Below are 26,249 nucleotides of genomic sequence, written 5' to 3' on the forward strand. Positions count from 1 at the left end.
CGACCGCCCTGTCACTCAGGTCGCGACCCCGCCTCCCTCCCCGGAAAGCTGCTGTGCACCAGCACCGCCCCTCCCCCCCCGTCCACAGCCCCCAGCCAGCGATTTCAACACCTTTCCGACGGTAAAGTACTTTTTCTTTTAATTGGGCGGGCAGCTGGAGGGTGTCCGCTCTATTCGTCGATCGGATTATCCGTTGCGCCAAAAAGAAAAGAGTTGGAGGGATGAAGGCAAAGACTTAGGCCGCAAACTGGGGCCCCAGAATCTGAATTAATGACGGCCCAAGACGTTGGGAGAAGGGACTGAGCATGCGCAGGATGGGGAAGGAGACGCTCTGAGCACGCGCAGGCTGGGGGCATAGCCCAGATGCTGAGCATGCGCAAACTGGGGTAAAGGAGACGGACGCTCTGAGCATGCGCATACGGGGAGGGGGAAACACGCCCAGACGTTCTGAGCATGCGCCAATGGGGAGACTGCAGACCAGGCAGACACATGGTCTTAAGGGCAGCTTTTCAATCTCCCCCTGTCCCTGAGGATAAGTACAAAAAAAAGTACAGCACAGGAACAGGCCCTTCGGCCCTCCAAGCCTGTGCCCACCATGCTGCCCGTCTAAACTAAAATCGACACTTCCTGGGTCCGTATCCCTCTATTCCCATCCTATTCATGTATTTGCCAAGATGCCCCTTAAATGTCACTATCGTCCCTGCTTCCACCACCTCCTCCGGCAGCGAGTTCCAGGCACCCACTACCCTCTGTGTAAAAAAAACTTCCCTCGTACATCTCCTCCAAACCTTGCCCCTCGCACCTTAAACCTATGCCCCCTAGTAATTGACCCCTCTACCCTGGGGAAAAGTCTCTGACTATCCACTCTGTCTATGCCCCTAATAATTTTTTAGATCTCGATCAGGTCGCCCCTCAACCTCCGTCGTTCCAGTGAGAACAAACCGAGTTTATTCAACCTCTCCTCTCCTCCATACCAGGCAACATCCTGGTAAATCTCTTCTGCACCCTCTCTAAAGCCTCCACATCCTTCTGGTAGTGTGGCGACCAGAATTGAACGCTATACTCCAAGTGTGGCCTAACTAAGGTTCTATACAGCTGCAACATGACTTGCCAATTCTTATACTCAATCGAAAGGGAAAATGCTGGAAAATCTCAGCAAGTCTGGCAGCATCTGTAGGGAGAGAAAAGAGCTAACGTTTTGAATCCGATGACTCTTTGACAAAAGCACATCGGATTCGAAACGTTAGCTCTTTTCTCTCCCTACAGATGCTGCCAGACTTGCTGAGATTTTCCAGCATTTACCCTTTCGTTTCAGATTCCAGCATCCGCAGTAATTTGCTTTTTATCTTATACTCAATGCTGCGGCCGTTCTCATGGAACACAGAATTTGCAGTTTTTAAACTTACATTAGCCCCCCTTCTCCAACAATCCTACACATTAATACAGCCCTTTCACAGAACTGGGCATCAGGAGTGGGAACATTTATTGAAGAATCACAGCTGTGTTTTTTTGAGCCTCCCAACTCTGTGACCACCTCGTAGGGCTTTCGAGCCCACAAAGTACCTTGCGGCAGCCACTGTTCTGATGCTGGAAAAGCCTATTTGGGCCCGGCAAGCTCCCACAAACAGCAATCTGATAATGACCAGATAGCCTCTTTGAATGATGTTCATTACGGGATAAATATTGGCCACAACAGCGAGCAGAATCCCCTGTTCCTCTTCCCAAAGTCCACTTGACAGGGCAGACGTGTCAGATTTGTAAAAAGGCACCTTTGCCAGTGTAGCATTCACACATTATTTGCACTCGGAGCGTCAGCCTTGATTACTGTGCTTGGCATGGGACTTGAAGGAAGTGCGTGCTGGCCTTGGAAAGGGTCCAGAGGAGGTTCACAAGAATGACCCACAGATTGAAGGGCTTGTCGTGAGGAGCAGTTGAGGACTCTGCGTCTGTACTCAATGAAGTTTAGAAGGTGGATCTTATTGAAACTTACAGGATACTACGAGGCCTGGATAGAGTGGACGTGGACACGATGTTTCCACTAGTAGGAGAAACAAACCAGAGGGCACAGCCTCAGACTGAAGGGACGATCCTTTATCACAGAGATGAGGAGGAATTTCTTCGGCTACAGGGTGGTGAAACTGTGGAACTCTTTGCCGCAGAAGGCTGTGGAGGCCAAATCACTGAGTGTCTTTAAGACGGAGATAGATAGGTTCTTGATCAATCAGGGGTTATGGGGAGAAGGCAGGACAATGGGGGTGAGGAAAATATCAGCCATAATTGAATGGCGGAGTGGATTCGATGGGCCAAATGGCCTAATTCTGTTCCTATGGTCTTGAACCCCCTTCAACTTTCTAAAAAGTGTTAACAGTAAATGAGGCGCCCCCACAACCCAAAGATGTGCGGGGTAGGTGGATAGGCCATGCTAAATTGCCCCTTAATTGGAAAAGATTAATTGGGTACTCTAAATTTATTTTTAAAAGATAACTAAGTATTCAGCGATGCAACGTTGGTATGAATATCACAGGGGACTGTGCTGAGATCAAACGTTTCCATTATTCTTCCCAAGATTGAGGAATAAAATGATGTAAAATTCACTGTAATCCACGTGTGCTGTGAGGTGGGCAGTGCGAGGTGATAGTGAGCGATACAGCCCTGCCGCTAGGCCCCAAAGTAACAGCTTGGCCATTCCGCAACTTCCAACACTTTGCAGGAAGGTCATATCCAAAAGTCAAAAGGTGCAGAAACTAAAATGGGGATGTAGACCAGGCACTCGATGGGTGCAAAGCCAGAAAAGACAATGCAAGGGGGGCAGACAGTGGTTGAGAATGAAATGGGGAGGGGGCAGCTAGTCCCAGAGGATGAGAAGTGTGGGAGAGGAGCAATTTGGACAAAGATAGTGAGGTATGTAATAAAAAATGGAAAAATGTGGCATTTGAGCTGCGTGTGTTTTCCTGGGAGGATGTAGGAATTGTCTTTCGAGAACCAATATTGGGCGAAGTGAGCAGATGACCAATTTGTGCTAGTGACTTTAGAGGAATAGTCAGAGGCTTTTTCCCAGGGTAGAGGGGTCAATTACTCGGGGGCAGAGGTTTAAGGTGCGAGGGGCAAGGTTTAGAGGAGATGTACGAGGCAAGTTTTTACACAGAGGGTGCCTGGAACTCGCTGCCGGAGGAGGTGGTGGAAGCAGGGACGATAGTGACATTTAAGGGGCATCTTGACAAATACATGAATAGGATGGGAATAGAGGGATACGGACCCAGGAAGCGAAGAAGATTTTAGTTCAGACGGGCAGCATGGTCGGCACAGGCTTGGAGGGCCGAAGGGCCTGTTCCTGTGCTGTACTTTTCTTTGTTCTTGGAACGGTACGTCACCAGTCAGTGCCTTGAAGCTCATCTGCCTGCCATTCACTTAAAAATCATGTCAAATCTTTGACCACGTTGCGGGGGAGAAAAAAAGATGGTTGCCCACTATTTCTATCTGCGGGTGTGTGTGGAATCGACCCCAGTGGGAGTTTCTGTTGTTTATGAAAAAGCATTTTTTTATTGGAAAGGGACTCGTTGCTGTTTAAAGAAAGGCGGCAGTTGGCAGCCCGAGCGGGGGGCACGCGCTGGCGTTCGTGGCAGCCGTTATTTTTAAAAATAACGGCAGTTAAGAGCAGTTGGGGCTGTTGATGATAGCAGTCAGTTGGAGAAAGGCAGCCGGGGAGGAAGGCAGCCGACAACCGGAGCGGACGATAAAAGCCAACGGCACGCGGAGGCTGGGCAAACGGCTCCGCAAAGCGAATAAAGTGCCAGCGGATATAAAGAACAAGGTCATAAAGAAATAAACAAAGAGCAGGCGGAAGAAAGAAGAAGGAAAAAGCAAACAACCCGGAAAATATATCGAAAGACCCAAGACTAAAAAATAATGATTGACAAGGAAAACCTGAAGGTCTTACCTGAAGGCCCAATACATCGAAAGAAAAGGATCTGTTATATCCTTTCTAAAAAAAAAGTTTTAATCTTTTAATTTTGAAAATAAACTTTATTTAAGTTAATATCCTGAAAGAATTGCTATTAATTCCAATTGTAAAGTTTACTTATTCTACTTAAAAAGCCTGACCCATGTGTAGAGCTATTAAATGATAAGTAAACAAAATCTTCCAGGAAGATATGGGTTATACCGGTGATTAACTTGAAAAATTAGTTTGATCGGAATGGCACCCACCTATGTCTGTCTAGGAGTCAGGGACAAGGGAGTTCCTGTGCACCACGTAGAATTTCTCCACCCTTTTTGGTGTAAGGGGAGCTTTTTTGGTGATATATCCACCCTTTGTGATTTAGGGGGAGATTCTTTGGTGATATCTCGACTCTGTAGTTTAGGGGGAGCATTCTTGATGGTACTAACTTCAGGTAATGTGGGAGCACAAGGATCTCTGTGAATTCGGAAGACGAGGAACACTGTGACGTGCCTGTTTTAAACTCGTGCTTCAGCACCCAACACGTTCCTTATCTCAGCTGTTGCCTCACAGCGCCAGGGACCCGGGTTCAATTCCGGTCTCGGGGTGACTGTGTGGAGTTTGCACGTCCTCCCCGTGTCTGCGTGGGTTTCCTCCGGTGTCCTCCCACAGGTCCCGAAAGACGTGCTTGTTAGGTGAATTGGACATTCTGAATTCTCCCTCTGTGTATCCAAACAGGCGCCGGAATGTGGCGACGAGGGGATTTTCACAGTAACTTCATTGCAGTGTTAATGTAAGCCTACTTGTGACAATAATAAAGATTATTATTATTATAAGACGGTTTGAGTCCACGTGGCTCTTCGTCAGAAGAATATTGACTCCTATTTGGCTCGAAACGCCAACCCTATGCCTCTCTCCGCCACTACTGCCAGACCTGCTGAGTTTAATCCGATGATATCTGTTTATTTCAGATTTCCAGTTTATAGTTCAGCTAGGCCTGAACAGAGAAAGAACTACAATTCCCGAGCTGCACTGCGAGTGAGGGGGTGATTGACACACCCGACAGCCAATAGGTGAGCACCATCGCTTCTTAATCGGCCAATGGGAATAGAGGGGGCGGGACCAGGAGCCAGCTGAGGGAAAATGGCGGCTGCAGAGACAGAGAGACAAAGGCTAAGGTTCCTTGTGATACAAGGTGGTGTTTTCTACTCTTTTTATTGTTTATTCGAACAAAAAGCAAAGGGAGAAGTGCCTTCAGAGTAAAATATCCAGCAAAAAACACCTTTAAGTATAAGAAAATGAAAGGAAACTGATCCAGGGAACAGAAACTGGTTCTGCTCAGATGCTACTGTCTGGAGTGCAATGCTCCTGTGGGTTGCACCTTCGCCTGAACATGAGGAGCAACATGTCCCGCGTCAGAGTTGGCAGGAAGGGGATGGGCAAAGGGAGGACTTTCTCTATCTGACAATGGGCAGCACAGTGGTTAGCACTGTTGCTTCTCAGCGCCAGGGTCCCGGGTTCGATTCCCGGCTTGGGTCACTGCCTGTGCGGAGTCTGCACGTTCTCCCCCCGTGTCTGCGTGGGTTTCCTCCGGTTTCCTCCCACAAGACATGCCGTTAGGTGAATCGGACATTCTGAATTCTCCCTCTGTGTACCCGAACAGGCGCCGGAGTGTGGCGACGAGGGGCTTTTCACAGTAACTTCAGGGGCTGGTTTAGCTCACCAGGCTAAATCGCTGGCTTTTAAAGCAGGCCAGCAGCACGGTTCAATTCCCGCACCAGCCTCCCCGGACAGGCGCCGGAATGTGGCGACTAGGTGCTTTTCACAGTAACTTCATTGAAGCCTACTCGTGACAATAAGCGATTTTCATTTCATTTTCATTTTTTCATTGCGGCGTTAATGTAAGCCGACTTGTGACACTAATAGAGATTATTATTATCTGGGGGAATGCGCTGTTCGAAAGGACTGTGGAGTTGAAGGCATTTGCCAGGTCCACGGTGGAGGGGAAAGGAGGGGGGAGATGATTGTAGTGGGGTCGGGAGGGATTGCTGAATGGGCAGAGGAGGCTTTGTCTCTGAGCTGTCCGGAAGTCATTGTGACAATGGTGCAAAATAATCCCCCCTCCCCTCCCCACCCCCGCACTACACCCTTTAGTTGCGACAAAGAGGAACCCTGCTCCTTCAGCACGTTTCCTAACCGGCTGAGGGGGTTTTCCAAATGCTGCAATATTTTCTACCTGCTCGAACTAAAATCAAACTCTTGCTTTCAGGGAACAACCAGCTGTGCGCTTACGTACGACCTGTAACGGCGGAAGGGCGGCCTGATGCAAGGCTTCGGGCGCAAGGGGTGGAGTAGGCTGGATGGAGGCTTGAAGTGCGTGCTGCCGGTGCCAACTTGCAAAGCTGCGAAGGCCTCCAGTCTCGTCGTTCTGGATGCCACCGAGGCTAAGGGAATGAGGTAAATCCAGTCCCAGCGATATGGTGATGCCGAGCTTACCTTACAGTCGCTTTGAGGACGGACGGGAAGAATAACGTCAGTAAAATGTATTTCCAATCATTCAGGCCAGGCTGTCAGGTCTATCGTGCAGACTCACTCTGGGTTAGACCCTTGTCCTGGTCTGGCACTTTTTAAAGTCTGCTACAGGAAAACTCCAGGGCGCCTGGGCATACTCTGTGTCCTATCAGGGGGCACAATTGTCACAGGTCCTCTGGGACAGTTGCAGGAATATTCCCAGAGCAAAGGCAGTTCTGACTTTCTGGAATGGAAGAGGAAATGGGCATAAATCTATTGAATGCCAACAATTCTGGGTTAGAGTGTCCACCCGTGTTCTTTAATCCCAACTAGACTCTCTGGTCTGGATGGGAGTTACACACAACGTCAAATCCTCTTCACTGAAGAATGTGGGGGGTTAGTTGTTGAAATTGTATAGGGCATTGGTGAGGCCACACCTGGAGTACTGTGTGCAGTTTTGGGGTCCTTCTCTGAGGAAGGATGTTCTTGATATGAAGGGAGTGCAGCAAAGGTTTACCAGGCTGATTCCTGGGATGGCAGGACTGTCATATGAGGAGAGACTAAGTCGGTTAGGATGATATTCATCGGCGTTTAGAAGAACGACAGGGGATCTGATAGAAACTTAGAAAATTCTAGCAGAATTGGACAGGGTAGATTCAGAAAGAATGTTCCCGATGGTGGGAGAGTCCAGAACTAGGGGTCAGAGTTTGAGGATAAGGGGTAAACCTTTTAGGACTGAGGTGAGGAGAAATTTCTTCACCCAGAGAGTGGTGAATCTGTGGAATTCACTCCCACAGAAAGTAGTTGAGGCCAGAATGTTGTGTAATTTCAGGAAGGAATTAGATTTTGCTCTTGGGGCGAAAGGGATCGAGGGATATGGGGGAAGGCAGGATCAGGGTATTGAACTTGATGATCAGCCATGATCATAATGAATGGGGGAGCAGGCTGGAAGGGCTGAATGGCCTCCTCCTGCTTCTATTTCTTTTGTTTAGTAATAGACCGTAAATTTGAGGACTTAGATGTTTTATTTGGTAATTTTGTTGACATTGAGGGAGAGATTATTGTCATCGCACCAGGGTAATGGGTAAGGATAATGGTAATGGGTTGAAGGGTTATGGAGAACGGGCAGGACGATGGAGTTGAGGCCAGGATGAGATCAGCCTGATCGTAGTGAACGGTGAAGCAGGCTCAAGAGGCTCAATTGCCCAACCCTGTTCCTAGTTCTGATGTTCTAAGAAAGAACTATTCTGTCTAATTCTACCTACCAGCTCTTGGTCTGAAACCCTGTAGGTAACAGCACCTCATGCACAAATCTTGATTAACATGGGGATTTTTTGATTAATAAGCGGATCAGGGGAGAAGGCAGGAGAATGGGGATGAGAAACATATCAGCCATGATCGAATGGTGGTGCTCGATGGATCAAATGGCATAATTTTGCTCCTCTGTCGTGTGGTCTTATGTATGTGGAAGGTGCGTATTGTGTGAATTATTAGGTATTAAGGGTTGTGAGATTGCCGTTTCCTCTTGTAGCTCAGCTCTTACACTGAGTCTGCATGTTCTCCCTGTATCTGCGTGGGTTTCCTCCGGGTGCTCCGGTTTCATCCCACAAAGACGTGCTTGTTAGGTGAATTGGACATTCTGAATTCTCCCTCTGTGGACCCGAACAGGCGCCGGAGTGTGGCGACTGGGGGATTTTCACAGTAACGTCACTGCAGTATTAATGTAAGCCGACTTGTGACAATAATAAAGATTATTATTGTTTACATAAGCCATTCTTCTGGGAAAGTTCGCTTATAACATCCCCTGTACAAGAGTGTTGACGGACGTAGTGTGGAATCTCGGTTTAAGTTTCCAATCACCTCGGGGCAGCACGGTGGCGCAGTGGTTAGCACTGCTGCCTCACCGCGCCGAGGTCCCGGGTTCGATCCAGGTCCCTGTGGAGTTTGCACATTCTCCCCGTGTTTGCGTGGGTTTCGCCCCCGCAACCCAAAGATGTGCAGGGTAGGTGGATTGGCCACGCTAAATTGCCCCTTAATTGGAAAAAAAACATCTTTTAAAGTTTCAAATCATGCTTGGATTAATTTGCAGATATTTAAACTAATTGATACTAATCGACCTGCTGTGTCTTTTTAGGAGATTTCAATACTGAAGCAGTCACCTCGAATCATCCTCAAACCTCCAGGCCTCCAATTAAAACTGAATAAACCGGTTGACTGGGCTGCGGGCGATGTACAGTCAGAGCTCAGTGGAGCCCAAGGCTGCAGATGCTGGACAAGTGGCTAAAGGCTTTATAGAATCATAGCTTCCCTACAGTGCAGAAGGAGGCCATTCGGCCCATCGAGTTGGCACCAAACCTTCGAAGGTAGGCCCTACCGAGGGCCACTCCCCTGCCCTATTCCTACACCCCCACCCTAAGGGGCAATTTAGCCAGTCCATCTAACCTACACATCTTTGGACTGTGGGAGGAAACCTATGCAGACACGGGCAGACCGTGCAGACTCTGCACAGACAGTGACCCGAGGCCGGGAATCGAACCCAAGACCCTGAAGCAACAGTGCTAACCACTGCACTATCGTGCTGCCCGATAATCAGTTGAACTTGTAACTTGGCTCATTTACACTCGCTAGCAGTGATGTCCATTCCCTAATAGCTACACTAATGGCCATTTTAAGGGTTCATAACGCGGCTCATTTATACTGATTAAAACCGCAGTATAATGTAAGGGCAGCACGGTGGCCTAGTGGTTAGCACACCCGCCTCACGGCGCTGAGGTCCCAGGTTCGATCCCGGCTCTGGGTCACTGTCCGTGTGGAGTTTGCACATTCTCCCCGTGTCTGCGTGGGTTTCGCCCCCACAACCCAAAAATGTGCAGAGTAGGTGGATTGGCCACGCTAAATTGCCCCTTAATTGGAAAAAATAATTGGCTAATCTAAATTTAAAAAAAAAAAAAAAAAAAAAAAAAAAAAAAAAAAAAACCGCCATGTATTCATCCACAGTGACCTGTACTCCACAGGGAAATTTGGTCAGGCTTTGCCACTTTGCCAAATTACTCGGGGGTTTGGGGGGGGCCTATAATTTTCCGTTGCCTTCCCCCACAGCAACACCTCAGCCAATCAGTGTCGACTTGCCAACCAATCAGCACCTGTGGTTGGCCTGATGAGTGAAAGATGAAAAGCTTTGACGACTCTTTTCTGATGGTCCTCTGTGACAGTCGGCGTGAGGTGGTCAAAGATCGAAGTCGTGATCTGGCACAAATTCACGGTTTCACCTTCCCCCGCTTTTGTCTTGGCAGGCGAGCCTCTGAGAGAAGTTGATGCCGAGCTGTGATGGCGTTTGCATTTTGAAATAAAAGGTGTGGAGTTGAAGAAACGGGAAAAGGTTCACTTGGCTCCACAAGCTGTCCTGTCGAATAAATGTTGAAGGAACAAACTGCCGTGGTTTATTACTACTGTTGAAAATGGCCGCCTTGGGTGCGAGAGAGAGACCCCCCCCCCCAACCCAACCCCCGTTTGGATCATTACAGCTTTCGGATGAGTCTTCTTTACATTTAGAGTACCCAATTATTTTTTTCCAATTAAGGGGCAATTTAGCGCGGCCAATCCACCTACCCTGTACATCTTTTGGGTTGTGGGGGCGAACACCACGCAGACACGGGGACAATACAAACTCCACACGGACAGTAACCCAGAGCTGGGATCGAACCTGGGACCTCGGCGCTGTGAGGCAGCGGTGCTAACCCACTGCGCCACCGTGCCGCCCTGGATTTGAGTCTTTTCGCCAAATCTTAGAGAAGAGCCCACAAAAGTCCGGAACTGCACCGTCGTGCTGGTATAGCTGACGTGTGCTATGCGGTGGCTGGCCAACAGGTGGCAGCAGCCACCAGCCAGGCAAGGTGTTGGTGCTCTCTTTCCATCAAGTGAGGAGCCAAAGGGGGCAGGACAGCGCCGAGGCCGAGGAGAGATTAAAGACGGATGTAAATGGGCAGGTTGTCTCTGGCCAGGGGTAGGTTCAGCAGCTGAGTGCGGCCTTGGCCTTGGAAGCACCGACTCCCCCTTGAGGGTCTTCCATTCGTTGATGGGGGCGGAGACCAACCCTTCAGTCAACAGGTTCTGCCACAAGACGGTGCACCGGGAGCCGCCACATGGGGTTTCAGCTTGGTGTTGGCGCTCTTGCCAACCCTCCTGTTGTCACAAGAGGGCAATTCCGCTGGCTCCCGGCTCCCGGGTGAGACAGTCGCTGGTCAGGTCCTTCAAGTCAGGCATGCGAGAATGGGCGTGCGGGCCCCCCCCCCCCCCCCACTGCTCGTCCAGCTACCTTATCCCTCAGGTCTTTCATGCTGCAGACATGCCCGAGGGGCGGCACGGTAGCACAGTGGTTAGCACTGTTGCTTCACACCGCCAGGGTCCCGGGTTCCATTCCCGCTTGGGTCACTGTACCACTCGAACAGGCTCCAGACTGTGGCGACGAGGGGATTTTCACAGTAACTTCATTGCAGTGTTAATGCCAGCCGACTTGTGACACTAATAAAGATTATTATTATTATCCGCCTCTGTTTGGTACACTTGGAAACTCTGCCTTGACGGTGGGGACCGCCACGCTGGTGATAGAAATGGTTTCCCGGTAGTTGCAAGTTGCACAGCAAGCAGTTGAGAACACAGGCCTTATAAAGCATCGTAGAGTCCCCATCAGGCCCATCGAGTCTGCACCGACCCTCTGGGAGAATATTCTAACTAAGCCCACTCCCCAGTCCTTTCCCCAGTAACCCCACCTAACATTTTGGACACTAAGGGACAACTTATCGTGGCCAATCCACCCAACCTGCACATCTTTGGACTGTGGGAGGAAACCGGAGCACCCGGAGGAAACCCACGCAGACACGGGGAGAACGTGCAGACTCCGCACAGACAGTGACCCGAGGCCGGAATTGATCTCGGGTCCCTGGCGCTGTGAGGCAGCAGTGCTGACCGCCATGCCACCCCATCATGATCTATCTTGGCGCACTCCTGTGTGGGCACAACTTCTTCAGGTATGGGAGCTGCCCCACAGCGAACTGTAAACGGGTACAGCCGCCAAGGTGGAAGAGACAGCCAAAACTGAGCGATGTACGGGGAACCCCCTGGTTAATGGGTGCCCGTTTCGCATTCAGGGTGAACGCTTTATATTATTGAACTGTTTCAATACACGATGTTTGGCATGCAGATTTGTCCGTGGTCAGGACTTGTGAATCCTGGTTTGGGAGGGACATTGCATTTAGGTAGCACAGTGGTTAGCACTGTTGCTTCACAGCGCCAGGGTCCCAGGTTCGATTCCCGACTTGGGTCACTGTGTCTGCACGTTCTCCCCGTGTCTGCGTGGGTTTCCTCCGGGTGCTCCGGTTTCCTCCCACAAGTCCCGAAAGATGTGCTGTTAGGTGAATTGGACATTCTGAATTCTCCCTCTGTGTACCCGAACAGGCGCCGTGGCGACGAGGGGATTTTCACAGTAACTTCATTGCAGTGTTGATGTAAGCCGACTTGAGACAATAAAAAGATTATTACCCGTTTAATGTTTAAAATCCTGATTGAACGTCACCGTGCCAACCACCGCTGATTAATGCAGACGACCTTGGTTGATAGCTGCACATATTCCAAACTCAGCAAAATCGGGTGTGTGCAGGGGCTGAATGAGTCAACCTGGTGTTGCCGAGCTTGTACAGATAAGGAGCTCCTGGATTGCTGAACTGCTCATCTCGCAGCTGGTCCATGGGCGCCACGGTGTCCTGGGTATCGGGGAGGAAACTCTGCCAATCTCGAGTGACTCAGTGCTGGAGTTACCTTTGAACCATTGGTCAATGAGTAAACCAGGCTAGGTAGGCCACCACCTTTCCCACTACTTAATAGCTCAGATACGGAGGTCTGCGTTTAGACTTAATTTGAAACATCCCGCGATGCTTCACAGGAGTATTTAAGGAGCGCCCTAAAGGGGTAAAGTGAGGGAAATCCAGAACTTGGGGCCTTGGCTGCTCGGCAATTAAAATCGGGGACCCTCAAGAGGCCGGAATCGGGGGAGCGCAGATATCGCTGGGAGGTACGGAGAGATGAGATCAGGGAGGGATTGGGAAACCAGAGAATTTTGAAATCTGCTTGACTGAGAGCCAGTGTAGGTCAGTGAGCACCGAGGGGGGTGATCAGGGGAATGAGTCTGGCCTTGGGTCAGTGAGCACCGAGGGGGGGTGATCAGGGGAATGGGTCTGGCCTCGGGTCAGGACACTGGCAGCAGAGCTTTGATGAGCTCAGACTGACGGAGGGTGGAATGTGGTAGACCAGTCGGGATGGGTGGAAATTAGTCGAGTCTCGAGGTGAAGGCACAGATGTCCTTAAGGGGATTAGGGGTTATGGGGAGAAGGTAGGAGAATGGGGATGAGGAACATGCCGGCCCGTGATGGAATGGCGGAGCAGACTCGATGGGTCGAGTGGCCTAATTCTGCCCCTGTGTCTTCTGGATGAGGGTTTCAGCAGCAGGTAAGCTGGTGACACCAATATCACAGAGGGTAGGGAGAGGCAGACTTCAGAGGTGGCTCGAATCTGAGGGCGGAGGCTCATCCTGGGGTCAAAGGAGGCTGTGTACAGCCTGGCTTAGCTTAACACTGTTGCCCAGAGAGATAGAAGCTTGGGAACCGAGTTTGGAGTGGGGATTGGAAGAACCCACGTCAGTCTTCGCGATATTTAAGCGGAGGGAAGGCATTTCTGGGGGTAAGGTAAGGAGACTCACCTCCACCCACCCTCTGGAACACGCCCAAAGGCTTCAGCATTCCTCGTCAAATTTGTTACCTGTTCCGCTTGAATCTGTAGCACCTGACAAGAAAAATAAAGATATCAACACCTTGCCAATGGTCTCTGCAAAAGACTATTCTTACAAAATTATACATCGCTGGTGCTTTCCAGAGTGATATCTTAAGGATTGGCTAGAAAACCGTCAATATAGAAATAGGTGCAGGAGGAGGCCATTCGGCCCTTCGAGCCTGCACCACCATTCAATATGATCATGGCTGATCATGCAAATTCAGTATCCCATTCCCGCTTTCTCTCTGTGCCCCTTGATCCCTTTAGCTGCAAGGACCACGTCCAGCTCCCTCTTGAATATGTCCATCGAACCGGCCCCGTTCTGTGATCGAGAATTCCACAAGTCCACAACTCTCTGAGAGAAGTTCTTCCTCGTCTCAGTGCTGAATGGCTGACCCCTTATTCTTAGGCTGTGACTCCTAGTTCTGGACGTCCCCAACATCAGGAACATTCATCCGGCATCCAGCCTGTCCATTCTGAACTCCAGTACCAGCCTAGTCAGTCCCGTCTTAGAATCATAGAATTTACAGTGCTGAAGGAGGCCATTCGGCCCATTGAGTCTGCACCGGCCCTTGGAAAGAGCGCCCTACTCAAGCCCACGCCTCCACCCTATCCCCGTAACTCCACCTGACCTTTCTTTTGGACACTAAGGGCAATTTATCACGGCCAATCCACCTAACCTGCACATCTTTGGACTGTGGGAGGAAACCGGTGCACCCGGAGGAAGCCCATGCAGACACGGGGAGAGAACGTGCAGACTCCGCACAGATAGTGAACCAAGTCGGGAATCGTACCTGGGAGCCTGGAGCTGTGAAGCAACCGTGCTAACCACTGTGCTACCTTCTGCCCTTTCTTCATTGGCCAGTTCTGCCAGTCCGGGAAATAGTCTGGACACCCTCAACAGCAAGAATGTCCTTCCTCAAACTAGGAGGGCAAAACTGCACACGATACTCAAGGTGTGGCCTCACCAAGGCCCTGTACAGCTGCAGCAAGACATCCCTACTCCTATACTCAAATCCTCTCGCTATGAAGGCCTTGTGTGCCGTTATCTTTCCTCAGCGGCTGCTGGACCTGCATGCCAACCTTCAGTGACTGTTCCACCATAACACCCATGTCTCGTTTGATAATGAATTTTAGATGATGAGGAATTTTGACTAGGGCCTTGAATTTTTAAAATCAATTTAGAGTACCCAATTTGTTTTTGTTTTCCAATTAAGGGGCAATTTAGCGTGGCCAATCCACCTAACCTGCATATCTTTGGGTTGTGGGGGTGAGACCCACGCAGACACGGGGAGAATGTGCAAACTCCACACGGACAGTGACCCAGGGACGTGATTCGAACCCGGGTCCTCAGCAGCGTAGGCAACAGTGCTAACCACTGTGCCACATGCCGCCCCCTTGTCGGGCCTTGATTGGCCGACAGGTGACTGGGGACGCAGGGCAGGTATTGGTCCGAGTCTGTGATCCACCACGCTTCGCATTCAGGATCAAGAGGTTGGATATGTGGCCATCAAAAATGGCCGCCCGCAAAGAGCGATGGGAAATTTGGCCAAGCTTGAACACAGACAGGCTGCAGCCTGCAATATTGCTGTCCTGTTCTTTATGAGGTCTGACTGAAATATTTAAGCAACTCTGGAGTAGATTGGTCTGGTCACAGCAAGCTGAGCAGTTGGCAGGCACTACATGGGAAGTTTTGATGCCGATGATTCTGGAATGCTTTTACAATGGCAAATGTGAACTTCGGAAAATGTGATGTGTTCATTCGGCAAGTCGACCAATTTCCGAAGCAGCTTAAAACAACAGCTACAAAGGCCATTTCCGCTCCTGATTTTTAAAAAATACATAAATTCCAGGATAGAAACGGCAACACGATGTATTAAGAACAGAATATTCAAGACTCTCATCTGATCCGTGCTCCCTCAGCTGTGCACAACATGGGAGTTCACATCAAAGGAAACATTTTTGACATATTTCTGCCAGACGAGACCGCCTTGACGAAAAGCCAATCCTGCATTTGAAACAAATTCTCTCTTTCCCTCTGCCCGCCCAACCACTGCAGTCAATTCCCACAATTAACCCTTCTTGATCTGTCAGCATCGCAAGATAGATTCTCAGTAAAGGCTCATTTGTCTCCGTAATCGCCGACAAGATGCTCATTTGGAGGGCAAAGATGGCTTTTATTTCCTGCTGCTCATGGCTGACAAAATGGCCGCCCGACAGCTCGGCCAAGAACAGAAGGAACTGATTGGATGGAATGAAAGCAACCAGGAAACACACATCCTTCAACCGTCCCGCCAGTAACAAGATAATATCTTTGGGGAAAAAGAAAAAAAATAAATCTCCTTAAAAACCGCAATAAAATTGCAGTTAGAGAAATGAATATGGCAGGGGCTTTAAAAGCCTACCTGATAAGATAGGAGAGCAAAATTGTTCCTTGCTGTCTAATGAGTCACAATCTTGCAACGTTCACTGCATTGACAACATATGAAAGGTCACGAGGAGCATAATAGAACAAGATTTGACACCGGGCCACATAAAGAGATATGTGGTGAGAAGACCAAATATGTGGTTAGCACTGCTGCCTCATGGCGCTGAGGACCCGGATTCGATCTCGACACCTGGTCACTGTCCGTGTGGAGTTTGCACATTCTCCCCGTGTCTGCCACAATGCAAAGCTGTGCCGGGTAGGTGGATTGGCCACGCTAAATTGCCCCTTAATTGGGAAAATAAAGAATTGGGCACGTTAATCAATAACTGCACATCTCTTCCAGACCCCAGGAAGAGGAGGGGAGGGGCTGCTACATATGTAACGGAGTCAAACCCTTGAAAGCTTCTGCCTGACACCCTATTCCCGACATGAAACGGGAGAAGGAATGCAGGGTCAAATCCGAGTTTGTTCCAGCGAGCAGACACAAAATAATTCCAAAGTCCTTCAGGCAGCAAAGCAAACAGAAAATACGGGTTGACCTTGCAGTCGGGAATAAAGTGCTGAGTGCACTCTTCAAGGGAAATGAGGGCACGAGACAATCGAATGCTGGTTCGATGACATTTCAAAGTCATATTTTAATCGCGGCGTATCTTCGCGCATTATTTAGAGGCAAGTAGCAAAAGGGCAGGGCGATTTGGGAAGCAGAGAAATAGTTGTGCGGAGTGCAGTGGTTTCGCCGTTGTGATGCGTGAAGTGCTGACACTTGTGAGGAAAGGGGGCTGGACATAGGGAGCTCATCTGTAAGGACAATGTGAAGGGTCATGGGTTTGAGGAGGGCGTATCTCAAGGCGAAGGGGAATCGTACCCGGGGGGGGGGTTGTGGTGCGAAGAGTGATCCCAGAACGTGATCAGAAGTGGACTTTCTTTGTGGCTGACAAGAAGGCACGGGCGGCACAGTGGCTAGCACTGTGGCTTCACAGCGCCAGGGTCCCGGGTTCGATTCCCCGCTGGGTCACTGTCTGTGCGGAGTCTGCACGTTCTCCCCCGTGTCTGCGTGGGTTTCCCCCGGGTGCTCCGGTTTCCTCCCACAAGTCCCGAAAGACGTGCTTGTTAGGCGAATTGGACATTCTGAATTCTCCCTCCGTGTACCCGAACAGGCGCCGGAATGTGGCGACTAGGGGCTTTTCACAGTCACTTCATTGCAGTGTTAATGTCAGCCTACTTGTGACAATAAAGATAATTATGTTATGTGAGTTGACAAGGAGGTAGCCATGACAATGGGTGGGGGAGTTTACACGCAGGGGGAGATTTGGGAGGGGATAAGAGGGCAGTGAACTCAGAGAATCCCTATAGTGTAGGAGGCCATTCGGCCCATCGGGTCTGCACCAACCCTCTGAAAGAGCTCCCCACCTCGGCCCACTCCCCTGCCTAATCCCCGTAACCCTGCCTAACCTTTGGACGCTAAGGGACAATTGATCACGGCCAATCCACCTAACCCGCACATCTTTGGGCTGTGGGAGGAAGCCGGAGCACCCGGAGGAAACCCACGCACACACGGGGAGGACGTGCAGACTCCGCACAGACAGTCACCCCGAGGAAAAGGTCCAAAGGTCACGGGGGAGAGCAGAGATGGTCAGGCCAAGGCTCGTGGAAGTTTAAAAGCCGTGGTTAACTTGTAGTTGGAGCTTGAGTAAAATGTACCAAGTATTGGGCAGCACTGCAGCCTCACGGCGCCGGGGTCCCAGGTTCGATCCCGGCTCTGGGTCACTGTCCGTGTGGAGTTTGCACATTCGCCCCGTGTTTGCGTGGGTTTCGCCCCCACAACCCAAAGATGTGCAGGGTAGGTGGATTGGCCACGCTAAATTACCCCCTAATAGAAAACAATGAATTGGGTACTCTAAGTTTTAAAAAAACGTACCCAGTATTGGAGTCACAAAATCTTAAACAATGGAAGAACGGGGGGGGGGGGGGGGGGGGGGGGGGTGGGGGGGGGGGGGGTGGCCAAGAGCTCCCTCGCGCGCATCAGATCTACACTCGTTTCTGTGCATTTAATATCAAAGTTCGTCAGGTACTCCGCAGTGTACACAAATCAGGCGAGAGTGAAAATAACCCCCATTTTAATATAACACCTCTCACACAGCTAGATCTCACAAGGAGCATGATCAAATAAAATTCCTCACGCTCGCGCAGCTATCCCTGAAACGTTGTGGCAAAGATGGATACTGTGCTTTCTAAAAAGCAGCGGGGAAAATGGACTGTTTACCTTGACTCAAAATGGAGTCAGGTGACCTTCGTCCTTGACTGGGAACGAACATAAAACGGTTTGGGCAGCTCATTAAAGTGTAAACCATTCTTTGAACATTCCTTTGTGGAGACAATGGCACGAGGTTCAAGTCCCACCGTGTCGGTGCTGATCCCGTCGAGAATCTTTTGGGTGGACAATAAGGACGCCGATATCTTAGCTCACATCTCGCCCGGTCAGTCTGGAGACAAAGACCACAAGATGCGAAGGCAAGGATCCTGCTTAGTATCTCTTTGCTGGCAGAAAAAGTGCAGGGGGAACGTTTAAGGGAGATATGCGGGGTTTTTCACGCAGAGCGTGGTGGGTGCCTGGAACACGCTGCCAGAGGATGTGGTGGAAACATTAGCAACATTTAAGAGGCCTGGATGGATACACGAATAGGGAGGAAATAGAGGGATGTGGACCGAATAGGGGAAGAAGGTTTTTTTTTTAGTTAGGCTGGGAGGGTCCAAGTGGTGAAAATGAATATTCTGCCGAGGTTCTGGTTTCTCTTTCAGGCTCTCCCGATCTTTATATCAAAGGCCTTTTTTCGGAAAGTGGACACAATCATCTCTGACTTTGTGTGGGCGGGGAAGGTGCCGAGGGTGGGGAGGACCCTGCTACAGAGGCAGAGGCAGCAGGGGGCGGGGAAGGTGCCGAGGGTGGGGAGGACCCTGCTACAGAGGCAGAGGCAGCAGGGGGTGGGGAAGGTGCCGAGGGTGGGGAGGACCCTGCTACAGAGGCAGAGGCAGCAGGGGGCGGGGAAGGTGCCGAGGGTGGGGAGGACCCTGCTACAGAGGCAGAGGCAGCGGGGGGGGGGGGGGGGGGGGGTTGGCGTTGCCAAACTTGCTTCTTTATTATTGGGTGGTGAATGTGGACACGGTGCGGCGGTGGTGGGAAGGAGAAGGGGTAGAGTGGGTTAGGATGGAGGAGGAATCCTGTAAAGGGTCTAGTTTGAGGGCTATGGTGATGGCAGCATTGCCAATGGCTCCGAGTAGATATTCAGGGAGCCTGGTGGTGCTGTCCACGGTGAAGACATGGAATCAGCTGAGGAGACATTTTAGGGTGGAAGGGATGTCGGTGCTAACGCCGCTGTGCGAAAATCATGGGTTTGAGCCGGGCGGGGATAGATAGTGTATGCAGGAGGTGGAGGGAAGTGGGGCTGGTCAAGGTGAGGGATTTGTATTTGGAGGAAGGGTTCGCCAGTATGGAGGAACTAAGGGAGAGGGTAGAGCTGCCGAGGGGTAGAGAGTTCAGGTATCTACAGGTTAGGGACTTTGCACGGTGGCACAGCGGTTCGCACTGCTGTCTACGGTGCTGAGGACCTGGGTTCGAATCTCGGCCCTGGGTCACTGTCTTTGTGGAGTTTGCACGTTCTCCCCGTGTCTGCGTGGGTTTCACCCCCACAACCCAAAGGTGTGCAGGGTCGGTGGATTGGCTATGCTAAATTGCCTCTTAATTGGAAAAAATAATTGAGTACTCTAAGTTTATTTTACAAAAGTGAGGGACTTTGCGCGAAAGGTCTGGAAGGGGTTCCCTGGATTGCCGGGATACACCCTGCTGGAGCGACTGCTGCTTCCGGATGTGGAAGGGGAGGGAAGAATTAGGGATATGTACAAGTGGCTGGAGGAGTAGGGAGGCGAGCGGGTGGTGAAGATCAAGGAGAAATGGGAAGCGGAGTTGGGAATGGAGATCAATGGGGGAGTATGGAGTGAGGCACTGCGTAGGGTAAACGGGACCTCCTCGTGTGCAAGGATGAGCCTGATACAGTTTAAGGTGGTGCACAGGGTGCATATGGCTCGGGCGAGAATGAGTGGGTTCTTTCAGGGGGTAGCAGATGAGTGTGAGAGGTGCGGGCGGGGGGCAGCGAATCACGCGCACATGTTTTGAGGTCGTGGAAAATTGGGAAGATTCTGGGCGGGAGTGTCCGTGGCCTTAGCCAGGATAGTGGAGGAGGGAGTGGACCCTCCTTTGGTGGGGATATTTGGGGTTTCAGAGAAGCCGGAGCCCATGGAGAGGAGGAAGGCCGATGTCTTGGCCTTCGCCTCTCTGACTGCACGGCGATGAATGTTGCTGGAGTGGCGGGTCGGCATCGCCACCGGGGGTGGCAGCGTGGTTGGGTGACCTGTACGACTCCCTGCGGTTAGAGAAGATAAAGTATGAGTTAAGGGGCTCAGCGGGGGAGTCTGAGAAAAGGTGGGGGATGTTTGTGACCGTGTTTGAGGGGCTGTTCGTCGCAGGGGGTGGGTGATGGGGAGGGGGGGTGAAAAATCTGTACAAACTGTATAGTTGATTGTTGGGAAGAATGTTTCCCGGGGCGTTTATTTGCTGTAACCTACTTTGATATAAGTTTGAATAAAATTAGCTTTTAAAAAATGGAGCGGTGTGAGTCACATGACATTGTTGAGGGGCGTTGAGATCATTGAGAATTGTCTCCCTGAAGGAGATTACAGAGATAGGAGCAATTTGATAACAAGGATGGGAATTTTAAAATCAAGGGACTTGCTGAACAGTCCTGAATGTGCCAATAGCTACACTAACAACCAGTTTAAGATAATCAAGCTCATAGTTTTTTAAAAATAATTTTAATTCAAATTTTCACATTTTCACAAAAAAGAAAACAATAACAGAAAATTCTAAGAACAAAAAGAACAGAACCCCCCCCCCCCCCCCCCCCGTATATACAAAAGAGAAACAATAAATTAACGCCCGTCGTTGGCAAAAAACGGATATTCAACTCAACACAAAAACAAAGAGACAACCCCCCTTCCCCCGGGTTGCTGCTGCTTTTGTTTTTACCGTTCTGCCAGGAAATCTAGGAATGGTTGCCATCTCCTGAAAAACCCCTGCACTGACCCCCTTAGGGCAAATTTCACCCTCTCCAATTTAATAAACCCCGCCATATCGTTGACCCAGGCCTCCACGCTTGGAGGCCTTGCATCCTTCCATTGAAGAAGAATCCTCCGCCGGGCTACTAGGGACGCAAAGGCCAGAACACCGGCCTCTATCGCCTCCTGCACTCCCGGCTCCACCGCCACCCCAAATATTGCGATCCCCCAGCCTGGATTGACCCTGGATCCTACCACCCTCGATACTGTCCTTGCTGCACCCTTCCAAAATTCCCCCAGCGCTGGGCATGCCCAGAACATGTGGACATGGTTTGCTGGGCTCCCTGAGCACCTAATACACCTGTCCTCGGTCCCAAAAAACCGGCTCATCCTTGTCCCGGTCATATGAGCCCTATGCAGTACCTTAAACTGTATGAGGGTAAGCCTCGCACACGAAGAGGAAGAGTTCACCCTTTCTAGAGCGTCCACGTCCCCTCCTCAATCTCCTCACCCAGCTCCTCCTCCCATTTCTCTTTCAGCTCATCCACCGAGGCCTCGTCTACCTCCTGCATCACCTGGTACACTTCCGAGATCCTCCCCTCTCCAACCGATACCCCCGAGAGCACCCTGTCCTGAACCCCACGCGGCGGCAGCAGAGGGAACTCCGCCACCTGCCGCCTGACAAACGCCCTTACCTGCATGTACCTAAAGGTGTTCCCCGGGTGAAGCCCAAACTTCCCCTCCAGCTCACCCAGGCTTGCAAACTTCCCGTCTATGAACAGGTCCCCCAGACTCCTGACACCTGCCCTGTGCCAACTCAGGAAACCGCCATCAATTCTCCCCGGAACAAACCGGTGGTTCCCCCGAATCGGGGACCCCATCGAGGACCCCACCTCCCCCCTGTGCCGCCTCCATTGCCCCCAAATCTTGAGGGTAGCTGCCACCACCGGGCTCGTGGTATACCTCGTCGGAGGGAACGGCAGCGGCGCCGTTGCCAGCGCTTCCAGGCTCATGCCCACACAGGATGCCATCTCCATCCTCTTCCATGCTGCCTCCTCCCCGTCCATTACCCACTTATGCCATCGCTGCATTGGCAGCCCAATAATACCCACAGAGGTTGGGCAACGCCAGCCCCCCCCCCCCCCCCCATCCTTGCCCCGCTCCAGGAACACCCGTCTCACCCTTGGAGTCCCGTGTGTCCACACAAACCCCATAATGCTCCTGTTAACCCGCCTGAAAAAGGCCTTCGGGATAAGGATGGGGAAGTACTGGAACAGGAACAGAAACCTCGGGAGCACCGTCATCTTGACTGACTGCACCCTACCCACCAGAGACAGCACGTCCCACCTCTTAAACTCCTCCTCCATTTGCTCCACCAGCCTTGTGAGGTTTAGCTTATGCAAGGCCCCCCAGCTCCTGGCCACCTGAACCCCCAAGTACCTGAAGCTCAGTGGGAGCCTCCCAATGCCCCCCTCCTGGTCCCCCGGGTGTACCACAAACAGCTCGCTTTTCCCAAAGTTAAATTTATACCCTGAGAAATCCCCAAATTCCCAGAGAATCCCCATCACCACCGGCATTCCCCCCACCGGGTCCGCGACATACAACAATAGGTCGTCCGCATAGAGCGACACTCGGTGCTCCTCCCCACCCCGGACCAGCCCCCTCCAATCCCCCCGACTCCCTCAGCGCCATAGCCAGGGGTTCAACTGCCAGCGCAAAAAGTAGGGGGGACAGGGGACACCCCTGCCTCGTCCCTCGGTATAGTCGAAAATACTCCGACTTCCTCTTATTCGTGGCCACACTCGCCATCGGGGCCTCATACAACAGCCACACCCAACTGACAAACCCCTCCCCAAACCCAAACCTTTCCAGCACCTCCCACAAATACCCCCACTCGACCCTATCAAAGACCTTCTCCGCATCTAGCGCCACCACTATCTCCACCTCCCCTTCCACCGCCGGCATCATAATAACGTTCAAGAGCCTCCGTATATTAGTGTTCAACTGCCTCCCCTTCACAAACCCCGTTTGATCCTCGTGGATAACCTGCGGCACACAATCTTCTATCCTCGTGGCTAAGATCTTTGCCAACAACTTGGCGTCCACATTCAGGAGTGAGATCGGCCTGTATGACCACACACTGCAGGGGATCCTTGTCTCGCTTAAGGATCAAGGAGATCAGCGCCCGAGACATCGTCAGGGGCAAAGCCCCCCCCTCCCTCGCCTCGTTGAAGGTCCTAACCAACAGGGGGCCCAGCAGGTCTGCATACGCCTTGTAAAATTCAACCAGGAACCCATCCGGCCCCGGCGCCTTCCCCGACTGCATGTTCCCTATCCCTTTAACCAGCTCCTCAAGCTCAACTGGCGCCCCCAGACCCTCCACCCGTCCCTCCTCCACCCTCGGGAATCTCAGCCGGTCCAAAAAGCGCCCCATCCCCCCCTTCTCCGTCGGGGGTTTGGACCGATATAGTCTCTCATAAAAGTCCCTAAAGACCCCGTTAATGTCTACCCCCCTCCGCACCACATTTCCTCCCCGGTCCTTAACTCCACCAATTCCCTAGCCGCATCCCGCTTACGGAGCTGGTGTGCCAGCATCCTACTCGCCCTCTCCCCATACTCGTACACCGCACCCTGAGCCTTTCTCCACTGAGCTTCCGCCTTTCTGGTGGTCATCAGCAATCCCTCCTCCGGGGCCTCCGCGTTCCTCCTGTCCACCCTCACCATCTCCCCCACCAATCTCTCCCTTTCTCTCTGCTCCCCTCTCTCCCTGTGGGCCCGAATGGAGATCAACTCCCCCCCGGACCACCGCCTTCAGTGCCTCCCAGACCGTCCCCACTCGGACCTCCCCATTATCGTTGGCCTCCAGGTACCTCTCGATGCATCCTCGAACCCGCCCCCTCGTCCTCGTCCGCCAGCAGCCCCACCTCCAAGCGCCACAACGGGCGCTGGTCCCTCTCCTCCCCCAGCTCGAGGTCCACCAAAAGCGGGGCATGGTCAGAAATGGCTATCGCTGAGTACTCAGCGTCTACTACCCCCGCAATCAGCGCCCTACTCAAAACAAAGAAATTGATCCGGGAGTAGGCCTTATGCACATGGGAGAAGTATGAAAATTCCCTGGCCCTCGGCCTCCCAAACCTCCAAGGATCCACCCCTCCCATCTGGTCCATAAACCCCCTCAGAACCTTAGCCGCCGCAGGCCTCCTACCCGTCCTGGAACTGGATCGATCTAGTGGCAGATCCAGCACCGTGTTGAAATCCCCCCCCATTATCAGGCCCCCCACCTCCAAATCTGGAATCCGGGCCAACATGCGCCGCATGAAACCCGCATCATCCCAATTCGGGGCGTATACATTGACCAGCACCACCCGCTCCCCTTGCAGCTTGCCGCTCACCATCACACACCTCCCGCCGCTGTCTGCCACCACACTCGACGCCTCAAACGACACCCTCTTCCCCACCAGGATCGCCACCCCCCCCCCGGTTTTTTGCATCCAGCCCCGAATGAAACACTTGGCCCACCCACCCCTTCCTCAACCTTACCTGATCCGCCACCTTCAGGTGCGTCTCCTGAAGCACAGCCACGTCCGCCTTCAGCCCCCTCAGGCGCGCGAACACGCGGCCCATTCAGTCCCCTCACATTCCAGGTGATCAGCCGGATCGGAGGGCCACCTGCCCCCCCCCTCGACTAGCCATCACCCTTCCGTAATCCGTCACGTGCCCGCGCCCCCCGCTCAGCCCGTTCCCCACAGCGACAGACCCCCATCCCGACCCCCTCTGCACGCTCCAGCTCCCTCTTGGCCATTCCAGCAGCAATCCGGTATTCCCCCCCTCTTGCCGACCCTCTCTTCCCCCCCCCCCCCAAAGCTAGGGCCCCCCTAGCTGCGTAACTCCGGTCATTGTACTTCCGTAAATCAGCCGACTCCTGCTGACCCCGGCTGCTCCCGCCACCCCAATTACCCTCCCCGGTGTCCCCCAACCATTCCCCCAATGCCGACCCCGCCCCCTGCTTCTCCAGCGCGGGAGAAAGGCCCGTGCCTCCCATCCCAAGCCCCGCTCCCCCGACCCAAAACGTGGGAAGACAGGCACATGACCCAACAGGGCCGCGAACCCCACCCAAACCCGCAATCAGTGAAATAATAAAAATACCAACATGATATGATAAAACACCCAAGTAAACAGATAACAGTCCCGAAAAGCAGAAAAGAAAAGGCAAGACAGCAAAAAAACACATCGTCCAATAGAACCAATAAGAGCGAAAGGATATCAAGGAGGACAAATCTTCCGGGCTGCGTACAACGTTCCCCAGCCCCCAGTCCTCAGTTCTAGTCCAGCTTCTCTGCCTGGACAAAAGTCCAGGCCTCCTCCGGGGAGTCAAAATAAAGTTGGCGGTCTTTATAAGTGACCCACAGGCGTGCCGGCTGTAACAGGCCAAACTTGACCCCCTTCTTGTGGAGCACTGCCTTCGCCCGGTTAAACCCAGCCCTTCTCTTTGCCAGCTCCGCACTCCAGTCCTGGTAGATCCTGATCTCCGTATTCTCCCACTTACTACTCCTCTCCCTCTTCGCCCAGCGAAGCACACACTCACGGTCGACCAAGCGTTGAAATTGGACCAGCACCGTCCTGGGCGGCTCGTTCGGCCTGGGCTACCGCAGCAACACCTGATGGGCACTCTCCAGCTCCAGGGGTCCCCGGAACGACCCCGCGCCCATCAGCGAGTTCAGCATCAGGACCACGTAGGCCCCCAAATCCGAACCTTCCAGCCCCTCCGGGAGGCCCAAAATCCGCAGATTGTTCCGGCGGGAGCGGTTCTCCATCTCCTCCATCCTTGCCAACCATTTCTTGTGAGGCGCCTCGTGCGACTCCACCTTCACCGCCAGGCCCAGGAGTTCGACCTCGTTCTCCGAAGCCTTTTGCTGCAGCTCCCGAATCTCCGCAGCCTGAGCCGTCTGAGTCGCCCCGAGCCTGTCCTGGGATGCCCTCAACGGCGCCAGGATCTCAGCTTTTAGTTCCTGGAAGGAGCGCAGCAGCAGCTCCTGCTGCTCCCTCGCCCACTGCTGCCGGTTTCCCGCCCGCCGCCATCTTGTCCTTTTTGCCTCGCACCTTCTTCTGCTGCAAAGTTGATTTTCTGGTCGCTCCACGTCTAGTCCAGCCCATCCACTAGCTTCCAAGCACAGAGGTTGCGTTCCCATCCGGGGAAAAATCAAATCAGCGCCGTTGCGGACCCTTAAAAGAGCCCTTGGTGAGATCCTTTCCCAGTTGTTCCCTCTGCTGCGAGAATTCAGCTTTCATAAAGGCCCTCAGGTCAGCTTGAAGCCTTTAAACTCGCCCTTCCCCCGTCTGCATGCTGGAAGAGGCTTTTGTCTCTCTGCTGTAGCTCCAGCCACATCTTTCACTGTTTCTGCGGGTCTGGCAACCAAGAAACATACCATTCCTGGGGGAAAG

At 52.2% G+C, this 26,249-nt stretch overlaps 1 protein-coding gene, 1 long non-coding RNA gene and 1 other non-coding gene across 7 annotated transcripts in view; 2 read left to right on the forward strand and 1 right to left on the reverse strand.

Annotated features, from left to right (window-relative positions):
* Window positions 1-26,249, reverse strand: part of stard7 (StAR-related lipid transfer (START) domain containing 7) — a 55,096-nt gene that overhangs the window by 22,152 nt on the left and 6,695 nt on the right. For 2 of the 4 annotated variants that reach the window (XM_038785570.1, XM_038785569.1), the window contains exon 2: window positions 13,200-13,282. The gene's annotated coding sequence lies outside the window, so the exon portion shown is untranslated. Of the gene's footprint in view, window positions 1-111; window positions 291-13,199; window positions 13,283-26,249 lie in introns of those variants that run through there. The other 2 variants (XM_038785572.1, XM_038785571.1) reach the window with 2 other exon arrangements.
* LOC119957480 lies at window positions 10-10,991 on the forward strand. 2 transcript variants are annotated; one of them, XR_005458813.1, is made up of 4 exons: window positions 10-121; window positions 4,909-5,010; window positions 6,207-6,394; window positions 9,742-10,991. It is a non-coding gene; the product is annotated as an uncharacterized LOC119957480 (long non-coding RNA). The 2 variants fall into 2 exon arrangements; XR_005458814.1 differs by lacking the exons at window positions 10-121; window positions 4,909-5,010 and adding an exon at window positions 5,011-5,132.
* LOC119957618 lies at window positions 6,521-6,657 on the forward strand. Its single transcript, XR_005458846.1, has one exon. It is a non-coding gene; the product is annotated as a small nucleolar RNA SNORA77 (small nucleolar RNA).

Source organism: Scyliorhinus canicula, chromosome 26 (genome assembly GCF_902713615.1).
Source record: "Scyliorhinus canicula chromosome 26, sScyCan1.1, whole genome shotgun sequence".
Taxonomy (NCBI): domain Eukaryota; kingdom Metazoa; phylum Chordata; class Chondrichthyes; order Carcharhiniformes; family Scyliorhinidae; genus Scyliorhinus; species Scyliorhinus canicula.